A 25853-nucleotide genomic window follows, 5' to 3' on the forward strand; every position below is an offset into this window, starting at 1 on the left:
TGCCAATGGTCAGGTGACCTCAGGACCTCAGAAGATGCGTGTTGAGGTGGGGGAGATCAGTCCACCTAGAGCATCTTGTCCCAGTGTGAATGGGAAACAAACTTTTAGCTGGCTGACACTGTAACATTTTGAGGATAGGGACTTCTGCCTTATTTGATGTTGAATCCACAATGGCCCCCTTAGGCCCAGAAAAGAATAAGTATATAGCCAGCATTTATGGAATAATGAATGAGTCCTAAGAATATGCACATGAAAAACTAAAGTGCACACACAGAGTTAATTCTGAGAAAAAAATCTCTGAGGTCCCTTTGCTATTACACACACACACACACACACCCATACACACACAAAGTCAACTGCCCTCTAAATATTACTCAAAGCTCTTGTTTTTTTGGTCCACTTTTGTTTCATGGAAACCATCCAACTTCCAATACACATCCAACTTCCAATACACTCAGAAACATTGTGAAACAGTTTCTTTTGAAAAAGATTCAATTCCGGCTCCCTCACCCCTGCCCTGAAATAAATCCCATCTCAGTTGACTGAATGGGTTTATTTCACTGCTCATCAGTTTTAGAAAATCAAATATGTTTCAAAACAGTTTGGAGTTATCCAGACTCTAATGTCAGATTCCCCCAGGGGATAGTGACTGGTGGGTGGGTTTCTTGGTTCAGAGTTCTCTTCATGAAGAAACTTCTTGCCCCTGTCAGACTACTCTGTGAAAATGACAAATGGTTGGACACTTTGCCTCGATAACAGAACCCACAAGTCCCTTATACATTGTATTTACTGTCTGACTAAAGTTGATTTCTAGGCTAAAGACTATGAAGTGGCATTTGTTGTTTCCTTTTTAAATTAATTTTAACTAGGTATTGGAGCTATAAGCTTAGTGTCTGTTGAGGTGAGTCAATAATAATTCCACACCTTGTATTTCTCCTTCTTTTTGTCATTTAAAATTTTTTCCCCTTTCTTTTTATTGTCTAAAAAGTAAGAGGAGGAATAACTTGAAATAAAATCATAAGAAAGAGTTACAAATCAAAATTTTAGAAAATCCTTTTGTATATTGGCAAGAAGTGTTAGTAGGCATATTTATAAATTGTTTGAAATCTCCAAGGTGGTTGTATCTTTAACACTCGTATTAAATCCTTTCCTGCTGTATATTGGCGCCCTTATTATGGACAGGGCCCAGTTTATAGCTATTTCTCAAATCAGAAACTTGGACATATTTCTCAATTTCATCTTTCTAAATAGATTCTTTTTGCTGGGCTCAATCAGTCTCCCATCTACAAGATGGTTCTCTGCACCCTTTACTCCCTGTCTTTGTCCTGTCCTGAGTAGTCTGGATTTCTAGCAGCATTTCAATAAGAGTCACTGAAGGAAATGTACCACCGTACATCTCATCTTCCTTTCAATTTGAATCCACTATAAATCATTTTAACTACTACTGCAAAAATGATGATCCCAAGCCTAAGTCTAGATTTATGTTATTTTAAAATTTAGTTTTGTAACCCCCTCTGGGGAGAAACCACCTCTCACTGTACTAGGTACCCAGTGATCACCTAGCAAGTTTACATTAACTGATGAGTAAATATTTGGCTAAAGTTCGTTATGGTTAATGGATGCCTGTTTGGGCTTTATTTTGCCCTGAACCTGGTTTACTTCAAAAATATCTTAAGGATTTACTGAGATAGGCATGAAAGCAAAACTCTAAATGCTTTTAAGCCTGTGGCTCTTAGCACCACCACCGTGACAGACCAAAAATAAAGGGCATACAGTTGGAACACTGCACCCATTTCTCCATGTGCCCACTATAAATTACACACTCTTAAAAAAAAAAAAAAATCCAAGAATTCAAAACAAACAAACGAAAAAAGCACTGTTATCCCTATGCATTTTTTTTTTCTAGACTATTTTCATTTTACCCCTCAGACTCTTCTCCCAATATGTCTCAATGCTCATTTGAATACAACCTTCAATGGGAAACAGCACATCAAACCTCCCAAATGGGCAGAAAACATCTGCTAATACCATGAGAGAAGGTGATCGGCTTTTAGCAGAACAAAATGGCTTCATTGCCTTAGTACTGAAATTAGGAGGAATAATAAAACCATTTCTCCTCACACACAAATGGCTGGGATCATACCTAAAACCCACTGGCTTCTAACATGAAAAAGAGAGGAAGGGGACTTGAACTTGGATTGTAGGGTCACCTCTAACACACACCTCCCAGGAATGCAGAGAAAGTACTATTAATTGGTAAGTTTCAACACTAAGACACTCACGTTTCCAAAAAGACTTTGGAACTTTGTAAACAATTCGAAAGGCATATTTATTTTAATAAGTTATGACACAAACAGGTACTAAAGTGAAGTCACTACATAAAATACAAAAACAAAAACAAAAAAATAATCAAATTGTTCACAAGATTTTCAGCTTTTTAAGTGTATTTTTCTCAGGGAAGCTTTGATGATTGGTCCACCGTGGGTTTTTAGATAGTAAGCAAAGTCATTTCTGAATGTTTCTAATTTAACAAAACTATTTGCTTGGTCATAGTCCATCTAGTGCTGTCACCAAAAGGTTTACACATATTCTCTTTTAATTTTTTTTCTTAATATTTTATTTATTTATTTGACAGAGAGAGAGAGAGAGATCACAAGTAGTCAGAGAGGCAGGCAGAGAGAGAGGGGGGAAGCAGGCTCCCATGCGGGGCTCGATCCCAGGACCCCGAGGTCATGACCTGAGCCGAAGGCAGAGGCTTAACCCACTGAGCCAACCAGGCGCCCCACTTTTAATTTTTTTTAAGGAAAGAAATGTACCTATTAGAAATATATTAGCAGTTAGGTGGGAGAGAAAAGAATGCCTCCGGAGGGCAGAGGCTTTTACAGAAAAATCTAGCTCCAAAGGAAAGTCAAGAGATGCTCAGTGAAACCATCAAAGTGACCAGCTAGCTTGGTGACCTTGAGCGGCACTTTAACCTCCCCGATCCCAGGCTTCTTGCCAGGAAAATGAAGTCTCTTTCTTTTCATGCTCTAAAATCCTGTGCTTTGAAAGATAAAATGTTATGTTGACAGTATCTGAAATCAGTGAGAGCAATGCCACTTTGGAACAATGTCACAGGACTCCGGGGAAGATAAACCGTACCTACAGTTCTGGCCACAAGATTGTAGACAAGAGCCACACCCACGCTCACCGAGTCCAGTAAACCCACATGAACGTTGTAGGAAAGTTAAGGTCAGTCTACACTTTGTTGCTAGGAAAGCATTGTTGACGAGTTCTAATCCAAATGGTTTATATGATTTCATATTGTGGTCTCTGACATAGCAGGAGAAACATCCTGGAGAAACCACGGTCTCAGCTGCTGTGTCTTTTGTCCCGGACACCATCCCCAACTGGTTCCTTTTTTTCAATTTTATTCTTCAGTGCAACATTTCTGATGGCTCTCTTTTTTGTAATCCAATTCTAATAAAGACAAGAAGACAGGATTCTGACTGGAGGGAGATGAATAAAAGTGCATTTTCTAAGGCAGCCAGTTATTATAAGACAGTTATTAAAATGTCTGGGCAAATGACCTCATCCTGTACTCAGCCTACAAATCAGCCGGGCAATCTGGCCCTTGGTGCACATGGCTTTGGACTGCTTTCTCTGAAATCAAGTTATAGGAATCTGTAAACTGGAGTCCATCTTTTTTTCAAGTAGTTTCCACAGCACCTGACACAGTGTCAGGCACATGGTGGCAGGGTAAAATTTGTCGGCAATTTACTAAATAACTATTATGGAAAAGGCAAAAGAAAATTCTAAGCTTTAGGCATTTTGTAGTTTAACTAGAGATAAACATTTGCTGTAACAGGAATATTTACTAAACAGGCAATGTGCTACTTAGAGGCTAAAACATTATATTGGTAAATTTGCTTCCATTATTCTTTAATTTGGTAATCATAATCGTGTACACTTGATATTGGAATTTGTTTTCCTAGAAATAAATATCATTACTCGAATACTGCAGGTTTCGTGTTGTGTTTTTGTTTTGTTTTGTTTGGAAGCATATTTAGGAATGTTCTCCCTGATATAAATTGCATAAGGAAGGCTTATAGGGCCCCAAAAAGTCCATGTAATTCTTGCTTTAATTCTCTCGTAGGACATTCAAATATTCTGCTAGAAAATATTTGCACTGTCATTGTTAATACCATGGACTAGCCATGATGCTGAATGTGTTAGGCTTTTATATACAATGACTCATTTTCCTCATAACAATCTCTAAAAAGATATTATCTTCCCCATTTTAGGAAGGAAGAAACTAAGGCTCAGGGAGGTTAAATAAGGTGCCAAGGCCACACAATAGCGATGCTATATGTCACACCAAGGACTTCTGCTCCAATTCTAGTCCTCACATACGACCAAAGAGGAATATGTAGAAAAAGAGAGCAAAGCATTTGCACATCTTTTTGCAAGAAGGTCACATATAAATTGTAAGTAAATAAGCTACTGGAGAAGACAAAATGTACTCAGATAATTTCCCCATTTATTTATTCATACGTTAATCAGCCATTAAATGTGTATGTTGCCACTGCACCAGACAATGTGAGAGATAGAAGCAGGGGTCATTAAACTCTGATAAAATGAGGGGCAATATTTTCCCAGAGGCCTTGATTCCTTGTGGAAGGTTCTAGGTGGAAACTCTAGATTCCTGGCAAGGTTAGGTCTCCAAGAGCTGTGGAGGTGGGGAGCAATAAAAAGAAGGCAGTGCAGTAACAGTGTTGTTGTGGGACATAATCCAGACAAAGCACAGCACCTAGCCCTTCACCCTCTGAGCTCACACCTCCTGCCATTTTGGAGAGGAACAGTGGGAAGGCATGCACACAACCGGTGACTATTGGCATTCACACCCAGATCCTTCTGAGCCTGAGCCTTCCCCCTTCCAGGACCCCACGAGGCTCAAAGTCCTCCTGCTGTGGGTTGTCCTCTGCTGCTGCACAGAGCTTGGGGTAGGAAAACAAGGAAACCAAGAGAGGACCGTAGAGCGGGGGTGGGGCAGGGGAGACAAGGGCACAGATCAGGAAAATGAATGAGGAGGTTTATCCAGCAATCTGTACTGTTAATTAAATTTAGCTATCTACCAGCTAAGTACTCTGTGGCTCCATGGTGATTATCAAGCCAGTAAGAATCTCAGCTGGGGCCTGATTACTAAATTTTAATAGGATTATGCTTTTTTTCCTTCTCTGAATTGAAGCAAAAAAGTTCCTTTCAGCTGAGGTTTTCATGTTGTTGTTTTTTTTTTTTCTATTAGTAAGTAGTCCAGAATTATCTCAGAGACCTCAAAAATTATTGAGCTTCTTTTCACTTATTTAGGGAAAAAGAAAGACAGAATTCTTGCTTGGTAGAAACAAGAACACAGAAACATGCTGGCCCTTCTTGCCTCAGTCTGGACTTAAAATTCAGTGAACTCAACTCAGCAGAAAAGCCACAGGAATGGGGCCATGAACACAGCCCAGGCCTAATAACTGGATAGATAAATAAATAAATAAAAACTTAATGACTTTTGAACCATAAATATACTTCACTTGTAAAAACAGGTATAACCTTAAAATTTCAAGTTAAATGAATTTTTGTAAGTAGATCTGGATTTAAATACGGAGGGTTGGTTAATACTTCATCTTGGAAATATTCTGCAATGAAATCCAGTTTACCATGGGAGACTAGCCTTTTCACTTTAAAAAAGTGTTTTGGCTGAATCTTAACAAACAACACTGATTTATAATCTTATGAATGTAGATTCTTCTATGGTAAGAAAACATAAAATAGGTTAACCAGCATTTGTTTTAGGTTTGGAAGTATATTTATACTTAAGCATTATATTTTAAAGTATTTAGCACAAAATGAAATTGCTTCAACATAAACTAGATATAATCTGTCTGGTCGTTAATAGAAAACTTTTCAAAAGTCCATAATGTTTTGTTTGTTTGGGGAAGAACGTAGGACAAATTCAAAATTGTAAAGAATTAAGATGGGGGAGAAAAAAAAAAAAAACAAACAGTTCTCAATTCCCAGATCTGGGCTTCTTTTGGAGAAAGTGAAAATGGGTTATTACTATTTTTTTAATGATAAATGAATGATAAAGAACTGTTTAAAGAGGAAATTATGCATGCTGTTAGTCATCTTAAAAAATGACTATAGCTACCATAGAGACTTTGATTCACATTTATCCTGGGGATACAGTACCCTCTTGTATAAACACATATGCATACCAATATATTATGTGAACTGCAATCTTGTAGTGACTTCAAGGAAAAATTTGTTTTTATAAAAGAACTCATATTTTCCCATGCTTTGTTACTTCTTGTGCAAGAACTTTTATGGGATTCTAGTAAACTGTTTTATTTATTTTCCTTTGTTCTTCCCTTCTTACTGGAAGAGAACATTATCTGGATGGAATCACACTGAAGAAGAACACATTCTGATGAAGATATCTAAATCGATGATGAACAGTTAAAAGGCCTAATCCTGCCACCACTTTGGATATGTCAACTGAATTCTACTGGGTCAACACATTCATTTATTCTAATGCGGGCTATGCTCTCCCACGGTAGGAAGGGCTACTTCAGTAACCTCCTATTTCATCTCTGCAGATCTGTAACCCGGCAGACTAAAGTTGAAGCTTGTAGCAATAGAAACACACTGTGTAAACCCTGACCTACCTCATCACAGTCCCTGGAGACCATGATTTGCTCTCAGCATACTACCCCAAAACCCACTAAATCGTTACTTGTACTCACCAAAGTATCAGTGATCCTGTCTGGTGTTCCAGCCACCTGGAGCTGACAAATATTTTCCTAGTATGAGGGATGCCATAGCAACCAGATCTGTGGCGTGGATACAAACCAGACATCGTGGGGCTACATTTAAGGCAGGAACCAGACTTGCGGCACCCACAAGTGTATTATTGTGAAGAGTGTCCTGAGAACTCAAAATTCGGTAGTTTGGGGGACTAAGTTCCTCAGACACAAGGAGGGAAATTACCCCAGACCCTAAAAGAAGGAAGGCAGTAATTAAGACTGAAAAGAGCTTGTGTCTCAAATCTATTTCTTATATGCAGTGCCACTTTGGATAAGTTAAGGAAGCTCTCTGAGCCTCCTCAGTTTTCTCATCTGTAAAATGGAGATACTCACCCTCCTTCAAAGGGTGGCAGTGAGGATGAAATGGGCCAATGATACCTGTACTGTGGTTGGCAGAAGAGAAGCCTATAATAACAGCAGCTTTTATCATTAGGTGAAGGAGGGAAGCAATGGGTATTTTAGGACATGAGGGCAATGATCTCCAAAACAAGCTGTAGATGAGTATGTTTGAAATTTCTTTCTGTGTTTAAACACTTTATTTAAGTTTTTAAGATTATTTATTTATTTGAGAAAGAGAGAGAATGCAAAAGCACAGCGGAAGGAGGGGCAGAGGGAGAGGATCCTCAAGTAGACTCCCCGCTTAGCTCAGCTTATTAGCCCAGATCCCACAGCCCTAAGATCATGACCTGAGCCGAAACCAACAGTTGGCTGCTTAACTGACTGCGTCACACTTGGGTGGGTAATTTAGATATTTTGAGAAATAAATTGTTAAGCCAGTATTCCATGTCGGGATTTGATACAAGGTACGCTCACTTAAGCTGTCTACCTGCACCTGGTGTCTGTGGGTTGGGGCAGGAACTAGTTGTACTATACATGTATTAGAGGGCTGGCACAGGCTAGCTCATGTATACGTTCATTTCTGTACTGCCACAGATCATGATGGACTGAAGTCTATACATACCTCATTGAGAGGGTATGTGGAATACATGGCTTACTTTTAAATAAACTAACCCTCACAAAATGGAGAAGAACTTAGAAAGATTCCTGTAGAGATACCACGAAGAGAAGATGATATTCATTCCTAGCAGGAGTAGCCAAGAAGGAATGACAACACTGAGATTTCCCAACCCCTAGCCCTGTAACAGTCACATCCACAAGGTCAGAAGATGAAAACATATTGAGACCAGACAAGAAGTCAGCTAGAATCATTCAAAATCATCCAGATGCTTCTTTGAAATAGGGATAGAAGTAATTGTTGATGAACTTTGGTCTTTATGACTTGAGATAGTGGATGAGAGCGAATGTGTGCACGGCTTATAAAAATGCAAGCAAATACAACGGCAAGCCCTGCTCAAGAGCGTGGTACTGAGAGGACCGTGCATTCAAGGCAGTGTGGGGCTGCTGTGCTTGGGAACATGAGGACAGAGTGGGAATACTGTAGGACTGTGTCTGACAGCACGCCTCCTCACCTTCCCCACGGCATGGCCCACACTGTATTTGTATTGCACGTGGGGATAAACTATCAGGCTGCTGGAAGGCCAAGGTCATCAGACAAGGCCTTTGGCTGCCCCAGCTCCTGCTCCGCCAGCCCAAGGGCTGAGGGGATGCATATCTTCGGCAGACCCATCACCCATTCACAGCACGTCCACATCCTGTGAGAGGCCCCTAAGAGCACACTGCTTAGAAACTCAGTAGTACAGACAGACTTAGGCAGCGCTCATTATTGAAGAACACATAGGTCCATTAGGTCGTAATGGAGTCAACTCTATAGAAAAGGAGAGAGAAACGTTTTTTTTAAAAAATGGACCCCTTGAGAATCAGCCCAGTAAAATGTCTTTGTATTAAAACTAGGCTTATTGTAAGAAGTTTAATATTTATGCCACCTCATTCTCCAATCTGATAAAGGAACAGACTTTATATATTTACTGATGTTCTCTTTCTTCTCTGTCAGTGAGCATGTCCCACTTCCACGCGGTCAGCATTCAGCACAGTGTCACTCACACAGTCAGGACTAACAGATATGTATTGAACAGACAGACAAGGCCACAGGGAAGCTACAAACACCATTCGCCAATCCTTGGACTCATGTCCAGTAAGGTCCTTTTCCTATTCCTCCTGGCAGCTAGTCCAAAACTTTGCCCCTGGTTTCGAATTCCAGCCCTAAGCCCAGGCTACTTACTCTTAGCTGATCTCATCTCTTCCTTTCACGAGGTCAAGACTATCCTTCCAAAGCTGTTTTAACACCAAATATATATCATCCTAAGTCATTCAGCGTAAAAGCCCCCAAGTCATCATTGTCTTAGTCCTTATTAACCAAACCCCACCAGTCAGGAGAGGAATGCTTTCATTGAAATAGCTCCTCTCTCTCTTCCTTTTGCACAACCCTGCCTCAACTGGAAAGTCAACTCATGAGGGGCCCAGGATCACCCTGCAGCATGGCCTCTGCCTTTTCTGCTTCCTCTGTTGGACACACTCTTGCTTCACACATCCGGGAACCTCTTGTTCACTTCAAGTCCTCACTCTATAGTCACTTCTCCAAGAAGCCTTCCCTGGATACCTCCTTGCAAAGTTCAATCCCTCTGGCTCACATTCACAGTACCCTTCCTCATTTTATTCACCGTCTTCATTCATTGTCACTAAAATAAGCATCGGTTATTTATTTATGTTGCTCACTGTTGGTCTTCCCCACTAGAATGTAAGGTCCCTGACGCCAGGAAACGTTATTTTGCTTATTGAGGTTTCTCTCCTGCCTAAAATTGGGTCTGGAGCTCAGCAGGTATCCAATCAACATTTGTTGAATGAATGGATGAACAGGTGGGTGGATGGATGGATTATTGCACTGGACCTATAAATGGTATCATTGCTGCAGTGCCTGGCTGGTTCAGTTGGTGGAGCATGTGGCTCTTTATCTCAGGAATGTGTGTTCAAGCCCAATGTTTGGTGTAGAGATTACTTAAGAATAAAATCTTTAAAATAAATGGCATAATTGCTTCCTCTCCAACGCACCCTTCTACCAAAATAGTCATCCTAAAATCACTACTCTCCTCCTAAACTGTCAACAGCTGTGTGCGATTTATGAAATGACATCTAAAAGCCTTCAGTGATGTAGGCCCAATCTCTCTTTACAGACCCATTTCCCAACACATCTTAAGGTCTAGTCACACTGAGAGGGGGGCACTCATTTATTCTTGAACACACTGAACGCTTTAAATATTTTGTGTTTTTAGACATACATTTTTTTTGGTCTCAGAATATGCATTGTCTACTTAGCCCTCTACTGAAATCTATGGATGTTTCCAGGCTCTGCTCAAATGTCCTATCATCCACGAAGCTGTCCCATTCTCCCAGTGAGATTTTAGACATGCGTTCCATAGCATAGCACCGCACGCTTCAAGCTAGTACAAAAGTTACTCTTCCTTGATTTGTGTCTGTACCTGCCCCCAAGATGGGACCATGACATCCCTCAACAGGCATCATAGGTCTGCTCCTTTTCACAGTTCCTTGCACATGGTAAGTGACTGACACACGTTTGTTGAAATGAAATACTGTGATACCACCATAGCTGTGGAGTTTGAGACGAGGGGATCGTCAAGAGATAAGCATTTAGATCCTTTGTAGAAGTAATACGCCAATACCAATTAAGCGAATGTCAGTGGGATTAAAAAGAAAAATAAAATTGTAGCTTAAACCAGCATGAAGTAGGAGCCTTCAATAATAAACTCTAAAGATAGAGGTGTCTTCCTCCCCTCTGCTGGAATGCCTGGCACAGAGAAGTCACTTAATTAGGAGTTTGATCCTGAGCTAAACACAAATGGGTTTTTTTTTTTTTTAAGATTTTATTTATTTGACAGACAGAGATCACAAGTAGGCAGAGAGGCAGGTAGAGAGAAAGGGAAGCAGGCTCCCTGCTGTGCAGAGAACCCAATGCGGGGCTCGATCCCAGGACTCTGGGATCATGACCTGAGCTGAAGGCAGAGGCTTAACCCACTGAGCCACCCAGGTGCCCCCACAAATGGCTCTCTTTAAGCCGAGCTCTCACTACAGTTGTTTAACCACTCTGTGGTTCATTCAAGCGCTCACGAGGCCTAAAAGAACACCAGTCAGGATGCCTCTGTGTTACATAAGGGTGCTTTTCATGGGGTAATCCGGAGTTAATTTAAGAAACTGTCTCATCTGCTTGCTGGTTTCTCCTCCCCAGGCCTGTCCCCGTAATGTACACAGCCAGTCACTGGCCAGGCCCAGTACAAGTGGTCCAGTAGGCAGGATAATAAGCACATATGGAAAGAACAGTCATTCTCAGGAGATTGTTCTAAATCATTGTTTTCTTATGGAAAGTAGAGAACCAGTAATTCCAAGAAGCTTTTATAGCACAATCTTGGCTGAGACAGTAGAGCGAGTTTAAATTCTAGACCCGTGAGTAACAAAGTCAGACAGGGTCTTCTTGTTCTTTGCCTACTGCAGAATCCATAGGTCTCCTGCAAGGGCCCTCTGCAGACGTTCAAGGTTAACAGTCTGTGCCCCTTGAACTCCTTCCCCTCTGGTTTGCTGACGGCACTTACACTCTTCCTTAGTATCCTGGAAGGGCTATCCGGGCTGCAGGATTTTGAGTCCTCCTCTGGCTAGCAGCTTGCTCTCTCATTGACTTCTAGGTCAGGTAATCAGCTTGGCTCAGCTCAAGTTACATAACTGACCACCTGCACCCTTGTGCTGTCTATTTCTGTTCAGGGAAGCCACCGGCAAGGTGTAAGCCACCACACCCGCCCTGTGAAGACACTCCTCCTCAGGCTTCCACAGCCTCATGGGAACAAGGCCACTTCAAGGAGCTTTCCTAAGGATGAAGACCCAGGTTTTCTGTGGGATAAACCGTGCAGGACTCCACTTTCTCCTGCTCCCTCTACCCACAGCCTGATGCACCGACACTGCAAGCTGGCTTGGTTGCAGCCCGTTTGGGGCTACGTGGAGTTGTCTATTCGTCACTGGGTTTGTATTCATTTTTGAACTGGGCATTCCCTTGCCATAAAAACAGTGAACTTTCTGAAGCAAGGGAAGTCTCACACTCATTCTGCAGCATCCCAAACAGGACCACTGAGAGAAGTCTTTAAAGACGGCACCTGCTTCTCTACCCTTTTAAGCCGAGATGCACAGGCGTACTGAGGAAGTCCTTTGCTCCAATCTCTTTACTGAGAGCTTTGGGGAGTGGCACTTTCCAAGACCTGAAAAGAGAAAACCTCCTCTCTTGAACAAAGAAGTTGGTGATAGACGATATATCTCAGTGGTGAGGCCCTTGACCCATTTATCAAAGAGGCTGTAAACAGAGTGGAGCTTCCAACTCAGTTCAGTATTCAACGAACCACATGACCCTGATTTGATAGATTATTTCCAGTATTCCTCTGGTGTATCCTGATATAACTTGCAGAAACTATTATGATAAAATGGCTTTCCCTCCACCAATTACTCCATGTAAAAGGGGATTAAATAGGGGATTATAAAAAGCTTCCACAATTTACATAGTTTTCTTCATAATCATTTCACAAGTGAGCTCAAGTTTTTAACCTTAATTTGAGACAAAATTAACTGTTTTTAACCTTAATTTGAGACAAAATTAAACTAGTTAGATTTCCATCTCTCAGTGATAGTCTATTTTTTCATGGAAATGGGTACACAAGCCTTGATGCTAGGATTATTGTTCCCTCAAAGAGTTTTCAAACTTTGGCCTCAAAGGTTACCATATGTTCAACATTTTCTAAATTTAAAAAAGGGAGGGCAGAAAATTAGAAGCCTGACATGAAGCTGTTAAACTTGATTGTACTCTAGGTATGTCCCTGGTTCTTTGTAAGGCATCTAAAAAAGGCTGCCCTTAGGTCAGTTCAATTAGTGTATAATTGATCAGGCAACCTCTAGATTATGAAAAACTTTGTTTGGATTATTAAAATAATGCTGGTCACTTATTTGCCATTTTTTCCTATTATTTATGAATAATATCATGTTAAACATCTTGGTTCAGAAAGGGTTGTCTACATTCTTTTATTTTGTTCACCACTTCTTTAGTATAATTCCCTAGATGGGAAATTACTGGATCAGGGGGTCTCAGTAAATACTGCCAAACCGCTTTTCAAAAAAATGCTTAGATTTTCTTTTTAAAACATGTTTAGCGGGGCACCTGGATGGCTCAGTTGGTTAAGGTCCAACTTTTAATTTTGGCTCAGGTCACGATCTCAGCGTTGTGAGATCGAGCCCACATAGGGCTCCGTGCTGAGTGAGGAGGCTGCTTATCCCTCTCCCTCTGCTCCTTCCCCTGCCCACTCCCTCTAAGAAAAATAAATAAAATCTGAAAACAACAACAGCAACAATCACATTATCTAGCCACAGATACATCAAAGATCTTTCCAAACAGACACAGTTGATAGTTTTAATCTTCAGCTAGCTAAGTGTAATTAGTAGGACTCAGATATGACTATGTAGGGTAACCACTTATTTACTGGTGATTACATATAGGGCTTCTGTCATTGGGGTCTCCGGTTCCCAGCCTAAATTGGTCTGTATGCTATTACATATACTATGATGGTCATATTATTCCAGATAAATAAATGGGTACTTGGATTCTGTCCCAAAGTTTATGTGATTATGGGGTACCACAAACAAGATAAAATTTTCAGAAAGCTGTGAAAAAATTGACTTGTTCATTCGTTCAACAAACATGACCTGGATACCGTTCAGTTATGAAAAACAATGGTAAGCACTATGGAATCAAAGCAACATGGCACCTTCCCGTCTTTGAGAAGCCTACCAAGGGACAGAGGAATATAAATAAAAAACCTGGTAGAACAAGATAAGAACTTGATTACAAGTTTATCCTATGGGACCATGAATGAAGTTCATGGTTTCTTGACTTGACTCTATGAGGAAAAATACTGGGTAAGGCTTTGAAGACTAGTAATGTTTTAGGTGGCTTTGGAGGATGAAGAGAATGATATGAAGTACAGAGAAAACATTCAGCAGAGCCTGGGGATTGAAACAAGCAAGGTGTGGAGACATGAAAGCACATGGAAAAGCAGGGGAAAATGGAGGGCAAGAGGGAGGGACATGACTGGCAAATTGGTTAGTCCTTCCAAAAAGGGCTCTAGTGGTTCAAAAGAGAGAGAAAAAACACCCTTAAGGAGATCAGAAAAGGGTTAAGAGAAGCCCTTGAATCATGGGCAGGATTTGTTAAGACAAGGAAAAAAGGGAATATTTCAGGAAGCAATTAGTGACTTTAATAAAAGTTTTCAAAGCATTATCATGTACATTTTTATGTCATGTGACCTTAACAACAGCTCAGCAGGATAAGGTATACATCCTTACCCATACTGCCAAAGAGGAACTGTGAATCAGTGGCATTAAGTGACTGGCCCAAGGTCACACAGCTGAATGGGGTGGCTCATAGGGTAGCCATGCTTCATAATTCAGTAAATGGTGCCCCTGGGGATGGTTTCTTTGGGAGCATAGTGGTACCGACAGCTGATATTGGCAGATCTGACTTCTGACTTCTGATATCCTTAGTATTATACTAAGCAGCTATCGTGTTTATCACTTAAAATGAAAACGGTTTAAAATGGAAATACACTAGTTGCTTCTACCTTTTACTTTTAATATTTTATACACTGTTGTTTTTATAATATTTTGGAAATATTTTGGGTTTTGGATTCTCTCTTTCTCTCTCACATATAAACACATATATGTATCTTATAGGAAGATAAGCATATATATTAGCATGTATTTATTGCAATATGACATCTATAGATATATCAAATGTAAGAAATATTAGGTACCCGAATTTGCACTATCATCCATTTTCTATATGTTGGAAATTTTAAAAATATATGTATGTTTAATCATACTAAATCAAAGCAGAATTGCACCAACTGTAACCCAACTTCTAAAACTTCTATCTGTTTGAGGAAATGACTGGTATTCCACAATGCCAGAAGGCTTCTGCAAACAAAAGTACTACTACATGAGATTGCTGAATTTTGTTTTTAGCGACCCAGAGTTTTTTTTGGCTTTTTAAGTATAGCGTAGTTCTGTATAAGAAAACGAAGGCAACTTCATAAACGACATAAATACTAAAATTTAACAGCACAAGATACATTATAAATATCTGACTGACATTTAAAACATCTCTGGGAGACATTTTAAGCAGCGGAACAGTTTTATTAAAAGGTTAGTTATCTTCCTCTAGGTCACCAAGTTAGGTGGCAGAAGGGTAGTGGCTGAAATCCAAAGCTTTTAACTGTTATCTTGGTCCCTGCAATAAATTAAAGATGTCTTCACGAGGTCTGACACGGGTACTGTCAGAAATTGGCAAATATTCTTTCACGCGTTCAGCACACAGATTTGGATGTTACCCCATCACATGTCAGCGTATGTCAGCCCATGTGAGTTGAACTCAGACAGAAGACACCGGCTGGCCAACAGCTGACCCCCCTCACATGCCGATACGGGTTTAAACAGCAAGAAGAGCACGTTCCAGAATTTCTCAGTGTATCCTGAGTACATCTCTCAATGGTTGCAAAAGCGGTACCGAGTCCGTGTCAGGAACCCTGCCTCCGAGCACTTTCTGCCTCTCATTCTTCAAATCTAGACTATAGGAAACAGGTTAAGCTCCGAAAAGACAGCGAGACAAAACGCTCAACCTTCAGTTTATGACTTCCTCAATAAGAAAAGACATATATGTGGCATTTATTACGGAACGTGTGGAAAGGGCCCGGTAGAAACCATATGGATGTAAGTAACGGCACAATCTCATTCAGAGGTGCCAAGAACACTAATGAGACGAGGATGTCAGGCAGAGCAGAAATAGATCAATACTTCTCCCTGCCTTGCCGTCGTCCCCCCCATCAGTCACCGTGCTTGCTCTATGTAAATGAAATCAATCAGCGGGGATCTCTGTAAAACGCATACAACAGTTGTCTTCTAGACTCCACCAGAAGATAAATGATTCCAGACGTTGGACTGCAGCCATTTTCCCACACATGCTACAGAGTTCTGACATCCATATTGGGCCATAACACTGAGTGGTTTCTGCTTTGGCGAGTTTACAGCCAGTGCTTCTACTTCTGGTTTGGACTAGACAGGCTGCTAATGCCGATGCATCATCGTAAGCCCCCTCTTGCCTGTGAAAAGGTAAGAGAATCGCCTTTTTCCAACAGGGGGGCTCCTGTGATCCCCTCAAAACTTTGCTATCGTTCATATAAGCTTATCATTCCAAATCACTCTTTAAGATCCCTTTGGACTTACACAGATCCCAGCCGAATGTAGCACGAGACATGGGACATCAAATGAAAAACCACTTGAACACTTAACAACAGACAGCACAAGTCCAACTTTGTTTTAAAACTAAAACGTTTCAAAAAGACACAGTAACCCTAAGTAACAGGGCTGTTCGGTATGGCAGCTTGTGTTCTGGAAAAGGGTGGACGGCTTTGTGAGAAAGACAAGCTAAAAGATCCAGAAGCAGCTTCCTTTAAAAACAATGTCAACACAATTCAATGATCTGGAAGGCATGTAGAAGTCTAGGTCATATTCACGGCTATTTATGTAACCGACCCCATGGAATTAAACATCCAATAAATGGCACTTTCTGCCAGCCCCTTAAATCTGAGAGATGGGCATTTTTCTCACTAAACTGCCTTTGGAGAAAGATAACAAATTATTTTGCTTTTATTTCAGAAAAATCAGGAAAAAAAAGTCGTAGGTCAGTATCTATAGTGTAACTGAGATAAAGACATTTTTCTCAGGTTAAATAAAACAAATCTTATTGTAGCTTTCAAATGTTTTTCAAGTGAGTAGTCAACATGAGAAGCACTGCTTTAAATTTTAAGTCAAGTACTTGTTAAAAGAATGTCCTTCCGACGAACAAATACACAACAAAGAAAACTTTACATATCGGTAACACAACTCACAGTGCAAATAGGAAGTTACTGTTCTCTTACCCTCCACCACCTCCTTCCCTATGGAATACAAACTTACTTTGTTGAAAAATGTCCTTAGGCTGGGCTGTACTTTTGAAGCAAAGCCACTGTCTTCTTCATTTCATTTTCTGTTTTCTTGAAAACTGCTCCCCCGAAACTGACAGATGGTGCATCTGTCACTGAGTGTTTCCTCTTCGTTATCTCTGCCAGCTAATATTTCCTCTGTGCTTAGCTGCTGTCTGTGAGACTGTTCCACATCATTCTAGCCTGATCAATGGTGTGCCTGGTTTGAGGTTGGTTTTGGCCCCGCCTCCAGCTCTGAGAGAGAAAACGAAAACTCACAGCTGGATTTCCTATAAATCCTCTCTCTTAAATCTGGCTCTGCAGCTATGGCACATACTAGAGGAAAAACCTGCCAGGCTGTCACAAACCAAGGGGGCGATCCTCTCCTGGGCCCCCTCCCCCCACACCAATGCCCAGCATGTCTGTTATATAACAAATCCCATTTTAAGTTAGCCTGAAAACTTCACAGGACCAGAGGAAGCATTGTTAAAGCAGACTTATGCTTTCCTATGCCTAATGAGACTCAAAAGAAGATGCCCATGACTGTAACAGACACACACACACACACGATGGAATATTTAACATATTAAAATTGTGAAAACCGATTCCAAGAAGAAAATGCCAAAATAGTACATTATAAAATAATTTCTAATCTAAAACACATATTCAGATGACCTTATGTCCTAAGCAATAGGATTTGGTAGTATTTATACTATCAGATTAACTTGGTTAATCTAGAGAATATATGAGATGCACTTCAGGTTCTAGCTGAGAGAAGGTTCTAGCTGAGAGAAGGTTGTCTCTAGCAAGTAGAGTAGGACAGCTGAATGTGTGACACCAGTATATTCTGTAAATCAGTATATTCTGACTTACAGAATATACTGGTGTCACACATTCACCAGAGGATGAATTTTTAGAGTGATGTATTCTGCACAGTCAACAGTAATCAAACTTTATCGGGTGGAGAAGGTGCACATTTAGAGCAAATAGGTTATGTGAGTCTTACTAAAATAAGGATATGAAGACTGCAATGGGATCCAGAATCAACAGGTCTAGACTCAAGTCTCAGTTTTGTTCCTTGGACAGTGTCCTTGAAGAGGAAAGGCACAGAGTACACTCTGGACACCTCCTAGGTGATTGAAGTATTAAATTAAGATAATAAAGTATTTTACTGTTATTATTCAATGTTGGGATTGTTCTTTTCAGCAACAGAGAGAATATTAAATAAGCATAAATATTTAATCTGGCAAAGGATGGTACCAAAATAAATACCAGCCTGTGATAAAGAGCACTGGAGACAAGAGGATTCTGGGAATAATGTGTGGGGTATAAAGTGCAGGCTAAGGATAACATGAGCTCCGACTTTGAATATTTGAACTCTTCATTGAGAGAGACTTCGCAGTAAGCATAGGTCAGACTGGAGTTGAGGAGTAAAAGTCTGAAACCTTGGTTCTCTTTCCACATCCTCGCAAAAGAATCCTGGAATCGTTACCTTCCATCAGTCCGTAAGCCCCTTAAAGGGCAGAGACATACACAATGGGCATTCGTTGAGTAAGTGAATGAATGAGAACTTGAACTAGTGAGAGATACCTCCTCCAAGGGAGCATTATGGGTATTATGACAAGCCTGAGCTTGAAAGTAGGGAATCAGCACTTCTAGGGGGAGACTACCTAAGTCCTTCTGGTGTCCTCAAATGTGAGGTGGGGGCTTTCTGGGTCACTGAAAGGAGAGGAGAATTTGTTAAGGGACCTCTGACCTGACCTGGTCCCACTTTGTAACTTGCCCTAGCAACTCCCCTGCCTCCCACTTCCTCTCTTGAGAATGTCATCCTACTGACAATGAGTGCGAGTCAGGAGCCAGGATGTTTGCAAACATCCCCTTAATGAAAGTACCTGGATTGTTAGGGGAAATTCCTTCTAAATGGGGATGCGAGTCCTTGCTTGCTGTGGCTGGTAAGAAGTCACCCTTCCAAGTCTAGTGGGACCCTACTCGGTGTGGGCTATGAAGGGGCAGCAGTGGACCCCAGGAGAAGGAAAGGCAGATGTGATGGGCTCCTGTTCCTATCCTGAATGCCACCTCACTGTCAATGCGTTTCTATTTTGACTAAACACATTGGAAAGGTAATCTACTTTCATATTCATGGTTTCAGGTGTATGATCTCTCTTCCCCACAAGCTGATGGCAATGCTAATTTGTGCTAAGGGAACTTACAAATTACAAAGATCCAAGCTAATAAATATATTTTTAATGTCCTATCTATACAATGCACTCACTAGACATGTCAGAGGATGCATGCTTCCAGCTCTCCAGCTACCACTGGTTTCCACCAGCACAAAAGATTACAATCAAAAACAGGATCTGAGGCCAGCAGGGGATAGATAGAAAGAGCACAGCTGGGCTTTGAAGGGGAAGGATCACATCTAGGTTGGGGAGTGGGAAAATCCAGAAAACTATGACTAGGGTGGTTGCATTAAAGTTTGGAAAGGATTTGCACAGGCAGAGACGAGGGAGGACACTTGAAAGAGAAGGACATGCCTAGAGTAGAAAAATGAGCTCTAGGGCACAGAAAGAGACAAGAGGTAAGACAAGCTCAGGAAACAGCAAGGTAGCTGATTCTGCTGAAGCACAGGCAATGGGGGAATTATGGGGGACAAGACTCCAAAGGCTGGCTGGAACCATATACCGTGGTGTGGCCTTGAATGCTAGGGGTGGGGATTGGGGTGGGGGGTTAATACTGAGTGCAATCAGCAATCATGAACCCTGGGAGGTTTTGGAACACAGGTGTAACATAATCTGAGCAGTGAGGTCTAGTAACCATATTTAGAATGGATTATAAAGGAGACAGTAGGTAGACTGACCCAAGTAGGAGGCTACTGCAATAATTTTAAGCAAGATGTCATAAAGGTTTGAACTTGGAGGATGAAGGTAAAAAAAAGGAAAAGTACCAGCAGCAACTGCTTAGATATGATTGTCAAGGGAGATGAGTCAAAGAAAATCCTACCTGGAGGAATTTTTCCTGGAGATATTTGCAGACATGTACAAACATATTCACATTTTTATTTCAGCATTATTTGTCATTGCAAAGGATTGAAAATTCCATAATGCCCACCAACAAGGAACTTACAAATAAATGATGGTATAGTCATATAATGAAATACTATACAGCCATTTAAAATAGATATGCAGCTACAAGAAAGCCATTGTGGAGTACTGGTGATAGGTACCAGATTGCCAGTGCTTAACCATGGCAGAGGAAGGAAAATACTGGGGAGTGGAATAAGCATTGGGAAGGGACCTCAGTGTTCAGAGTCTACTCCCACATTGGCACCTGGCTTCCCCAGAACCAGGACAACCTAGAGTTGTGCAGTGGACAACCTACCTAAAGTGATGTGGCAGCTTTGTCCACAACCACCAACTCAAAGGTGCCAGAAGCCTGGCTAACTCAGCTCTGACCATTTTGATGGTCAGAAGCCCAATATCCATATGCCTGGGCAAATCAGTACTTGAGAAAGGAACGCCACCCATGTTTGGGACCAAAATACTCTTCAGGTTTATACCAGATGGCAAAGCAAATGATCTGGCATCTGAAGCTTCCCACTCTTATGAAACCCTGAGCATAAGAAGTCAGTTCTGCATCACAAGCCACATCTACATCCAGGTATAAGTGCAGTACAAATTCATAAACCAAGCACAGCAGTAATAACTGGGACTAATATACTGAAATACAAATCAAAACCACAATGCGATATCACCTCACCCCTGTCAGAATGGTTAAAGTCAAAAACACAAGAAACAATAAACATTGTCAATGATGTGGAGAAAGGAACCCTTGTACAGTATTGGTGGGAATGCAAATTGGTGCAGCCACTGTGGAAAACAGTACGGAGGTTCCTCAAAAAATTAAAAATAGGGGATGCCTGGGTGGCTCAGTGGATTAAGCCCCTGCCTTCGGCTCAGATCATGATCTCAGGGTCCTTGGATTGAGCCCCGCATTGGGCTCTCTTCTCAGCAGGGAGCCTGGTTCCCCCTCTCTCTCTGCCTGCCCCTCTGCCTACTTGTGATCTCTGTCAAATAAATAAATAATGTCTTTAAAAAAAAAAATAGAACTACCTTACAATCCAGGAATCACGCTACTGGGTATTTTACCCCCAAGATACAAAAACACTGATTCAAAGGGATATATGCACCCCTATGTTTATTGCAGCATTATCTACAATAACCATCTAGGGAAGCAGCCCAGGTGTCCATCAACTGATAAATGGATAAAGAAGATATGTTGTGTATATATACAATGGAATACTATCCAGCCATAAAAAAGAATGAAACCTTGCTATTCACAGCAACATGGATGGAGCTAGAGAGTATCAAGCTAAACAAAATACATTAGTCACAGAAAGACACATACCATATGATCTTACTCATATGTGTAACTTAATAAACAAAGCAAATGAGCAAAGGGGAAAAAGAGACAGAGGGACAAGCCAAGAAACAGACTCTTAACCGCAGAGAACAAAATGATGGTTATAAAAGGGGAGGTAGGTGGGGGATGGGGGAAATAGGTAATGTGGATTAAGGACTACACTTGTTGTGATGAAAAAAAGCAACACTAAAATGATCACAAAAAACAAACAAGAAACAGGAACTAGATGAAGTAATGCTTGGCAGAGAGGAGAGCAAAGCCAAGTGCTTACAAAGCTAACTTAGGGCTAACAAAGAGGAGGAAGGTTTAATAAAAGATTCAAGGAAAGGGAGGGCCTACATACAGTGGATTGACTCTGTCCGTTTCAGGAGCAGCTAGATCTGAGAGCCCTTGGTCCCATTCTCTCCTCAACACATGGAGAAGGTGCAAGATATATTGTTTATGGAAATGTCAGAGTATAGGCTCTAAACTCAGGGACCCTGTTACAGAGTAGGGCAAAGGTGAAGAGTCAGATTAAGTGCTATTTCACAAATCATGTGATTAAGCTCCCTCAATCCCCTTTCTTCTAATCAGCCCTGGGACAGCAGAAACCAGGCTTATAGCCCTGGAGGTTTACATATGGAAGCTCATTCTCAGCAGAGATAAAACATCTTGAAAGGAAGAAAGAAAGAAAGAAAGAAAGAAAGAAAGAAAGAAAGAAAGAAAGAAAGAAAGAAAGGAAGAAAGAAAGAATGAATAGAGGCCAGCCTCAGAGAAGGGATGCAAATATTGCCCTGCAAGCCCTGGGCTCTAGAGCAGCCTCCTGTGGTTTGACAGGGTGCTGCGGGAAGGATCCAAGAGGCTCCTTGGGGATTTTTTCTTTCTTGCAGAGAGCCAGGCCTGACTATTAGATGTTTCTTGTCAGCTCCGTAGAGAGGAAAACCTACTGAGGAACCCGGGACCCCGCGGAGGAACACTGCACATCAAGGCAAGCGCTATTCAGACTAACAACGTGTAGACAACATGGCTGACACATAGAATCTGTGCCCAGGCAAATTCAGAGCAGTCTTTCGCAGCTGGTAAGAGCACAATGGCTTCACGGATAAGAGTGCGTTCTTTCTTTAATGCAGTGAAAAAACTGCCTTTTATGTTCCAGATACCTGGGTTCTCATCTGGACCCTGCCAGATACAAGCTGCGTGAGTTTGGGCAGGTTGCTTGAGATTCCTCTTTGTTAAATGGAAAATAATAATACTCCTCTCGGGGTTAGGAAGACTAAGTGTGTTAATACGTGTAAAATGCTGGGAATGGAGCTTGGCATAAACATTTAACACGCATTACTTACTACTCCATAGTTAGAATTTTTAAAATATAGGTGATTGCGACTACACGTATAGAGCTGAATATGATTAATCTCAATTCAAGAAACAGAACTCTCTGTAAGAATAGGTAATTGCAGTACTCGTCATTTAGTCTAAAATACTTGAGCATATATGCTGCCAAGTTATGTATGTGCTGCTTGGGTTCAGCTAGAGCCAGGTGCTGCTAGCATCTAATCAAGCATTCCGAGTCTGAAACGGTCTAGCTGGTATTCTAAAGAGGGAGCCTGCACTTGAGAATCTGCTGAGATCAGCCCGGCTGGCACCACCTCTCCATCAACAATCTCCGATTAGCATTCGGAGTGTCAAAAGGAGGTTTCAACTTGTGAAAACTGTTACCGTTGACTAGTGTGCTTGGCGGAATTAAGGTATGCAAGAAATATGGACTGGCTCAAAGTGTCGCAGTGCGAAATCTGATTAGGCCTTGACCCAGATCTCTGGTGAGAGTGCCCCGGCCTAAATCTGAAACAGTTCTACATGTGTTATCCATATGGGTTGGTTGTAAGGTTCTGGGGAGAACAGATGACCTTCTTTTGCCCCAAAAGTACTTATTTGTCTACCACTACCTACCAAAAAGAACGTAAGAGGTATCCATGACCAATGTAATCGTTGCAGTTCACTTAGCCAAGATTCCTGGGGAGTCCTGCTCGTCTGAAGCTGGCTACAAAGATGACAGAATCTATTTTTGGAGTCTAGGTGTTTGCCTCAAGGCTCTCTTCACTCTTTATGTAAGGCTGTGGTTGAAGCATATAAAAGGAAAGCGAAACGCTGGGACTCCAACATGTACACAAGTTATGCGAATTACGTATGTTGTTTAAGAAATGTCTTAAAGAGGTCTTAAAGACATTAAGAAATGTCTATACATCTGGCAGAATCTGGTCCTATGTTTGGTTACTGATAGGACTTGATTATGAGATTTTTGGGAGAATGGATGATCCTCTTTTGCTTCAAAATTTCTTCTTTGGCTACTATTATCTAGCAAAAAGAACCTAACAATTGTGCATGACTAATGTGATCACTTTATTTACCAATAAAGGCAGCACAAGACATGGAATCTGTAAGACATTTAAGAAGATCAACAGAAGTTCCCAAGTTTGCCTGACCAAAGAGCCCAGGACAAAGATGTTTATTTTGATCACATCTGCTTTAGATATTGGATTCTAAAAAATTCACCAATTTCTTGGCAAAAAAGGAATTACAAAAAAAACCCAGAAAGGTACTACACATTATTTGTCTTATGGACAGAATTATAAATATGAAAATATAGTTCTCATCCTGTAACATGGGTTCATTCATTTTTTAATGAATTAATTTGTTATCTTTACAAAGCAATCAATGAATATCTAACACATTTTAATAACTCAAAAAACCTTTAAAACACTTTTCTTTAAAATAATTTTAATTACACCAACTATTGCTCACTGAAAAATTCAAACAAATGTCCATTTTTATTTACAACTCCTAATTCTGCTTCCCTCCCTAGAGGTTATCACTATTAACAGTTTAGTGTCTATCTTCCAAACTTTACAGATATAGATATCTTTATGTATATATAACCTAACATACACATATATATGCACATATTTTATACAGTAAAACACCTATATATGTCTACACACGTATGTACATATACACCCATGTTGCACACCCACTAGGTAATTCTTTTTATATAAACAGAATCATATTAGATGTATTACTCAAAGCCTTATTTTATTTACTTCACCATATGTCTTGGTGATCTTCAAATGAACAAATAAAGCTACCAGCTCAATCCAATGGAACCCAAGTATTGGTTAATTTTAGTCAAAAGTCAGGTAAGAGGGAGGCCGGACCAAGACAGAAAGAAGCAAGGCTCCAAAACGGAGTCAGAGACACCCAATGCCCTTCTCTGTGCATCATACGTCCACCTGAGGCTGAGAGACCTGTCCTTCCTGTTCTTCTCTAACAGTTCTATATCCTGAGCAGCACAGTAGAATGGATGGATAAATGAATAACTATGTGGACTCATAAATGAAACAATTAATTGAGTAGAAATCAATTCCTTGACTTGTTTCAGGTGACTGACTGTCCCTCTAGCATGCACACAGGTATGTGGAGTATGTCTGCCTCTTTTCTACTCCAATTTAAGATGAAAGTAAATACCACGTTCTATTGTTGAGTTAGTATTCCTTATGGCAATGGAAATGGCAAATTTCCAGATTTGCCTCTCCGGTTGCTCACACTGCACATGCGCTGAGAGCAGAAGCGAGCAGGGACATGCACTCATCTGCAGGGGTCCCACGGACACGTACGGGCAGGTGTGGTGTGCACAATCAGGGCTTTGGGACTTCCCACAGTCTCTAGTATCATGGAACCCATTTTCAAGTTGCAGCTTGTGGTTTTCAGGTTCTCAGGATGCTGAGTATTCCTCTAACACAACTTCAGCAGCAAACATTCCAGGTAATGTCGAAAACCAAACAAACCCATGTTTATATTGTGCTCTAAAAACAAACTCTCCACAAATCCCTTTTCCAGCATTTAACATTCCTCAATAGGTAGAACAATCTATCACATAACGTCTATTATACTTAATCTCCTTTCTTTTTCTGGAGAAGAATGTTACCTTTCATTGTAAAATTACAAAATTTCACTTTGTTTTCAGCAAATATTGTTTAAAATGGAAAGTTCTGTGAAGCCATCAGGTTTTTCGATTGAAGCAACCTACCCCCACCTCTGATAATATTCTTCTTTTGGGAAGCAAATCAGGGTAATGGGCTTGGCTGCTTGGATCACTGACCCTGATTTTGTGAGCTTTCTTTATCTAAAAAGATTTCATAAAAAAAATCTGACAGCGTTATCTGCAGCACGAGGACTCTCAAAATGAACTGGAGGAGTAATGACAGCTGTACATGGAATTCAAATGATAAGAACTTAATTCCCCATCACCTACGGCTTCAAATTGTCAGCACCGTGTTATCTATGTGGATGTTTCACCATACATACAGGATTTTGGTACTTGTACAATTCCAAAAGTTACAAACTTCTGGCTTACATTACCTATAGGGAAAAAAAAAACGAGAGAGAGAAAGAGAAATAGGGGGAAATTTCTCACCAGCAAAAAGTCAACTGTGCATTGGGAAGCTGTATTAAAGACAGAAAAAATGAAATCATAGGGAGCAAGAGTAACTGTGCCCACAATAGGCTGAGAAAGATATAAATGATGCAAGGTTTTTAAAAAAAGAAAGAAAGAAAGAAA

The 25853-nt window shown here is 40.7% G+C and overlaps 1 protein-coding gene across 5 annotated transcripts in view; it reads right to left on the reverse strand.

Moving 5' to 3' along the window:
• The window catches only part of STARD13 (StAR related lipid transfer domain containing 13), a 233929-nt gene that overhangs the window by 81873 nt on the left and 126203 nt on the right, over nucleotides 1-25853 (reverse strand). Inside the window, exon 1 of one of the 5 annotated variants that reach the window (XM_032880035.1) lies at nucleotides 16839-16876. The exons of the other annotated variants lie outside the window; for them this stretch is intronic. The gene's annotated coding sequence lies outside the window, so the exon portion shown is untranslated. Of the gene's footprint in view, nucleotides 1-16838; nucleotides 16877-25853 lie in introns of those variants that run through there. 5 annotated transcript variants of the gene reach the window in all.

This window comes from Lontra canadensis, unplaced genomic scaffold (assembly GCF_010015895.1).
Source record: "Lontra canadensis isolate GAN:19392208 unplaced genomic scaffold, GSC_riverotter_1.0 scaffold67, whole genome shotgun sequence".
Taxonomy (NCBI): Eukaryota; Metazoa; Chordata; class Mammalia; order Carnivora; family Mustelidae; genus Lontra; species Lontra canadensis.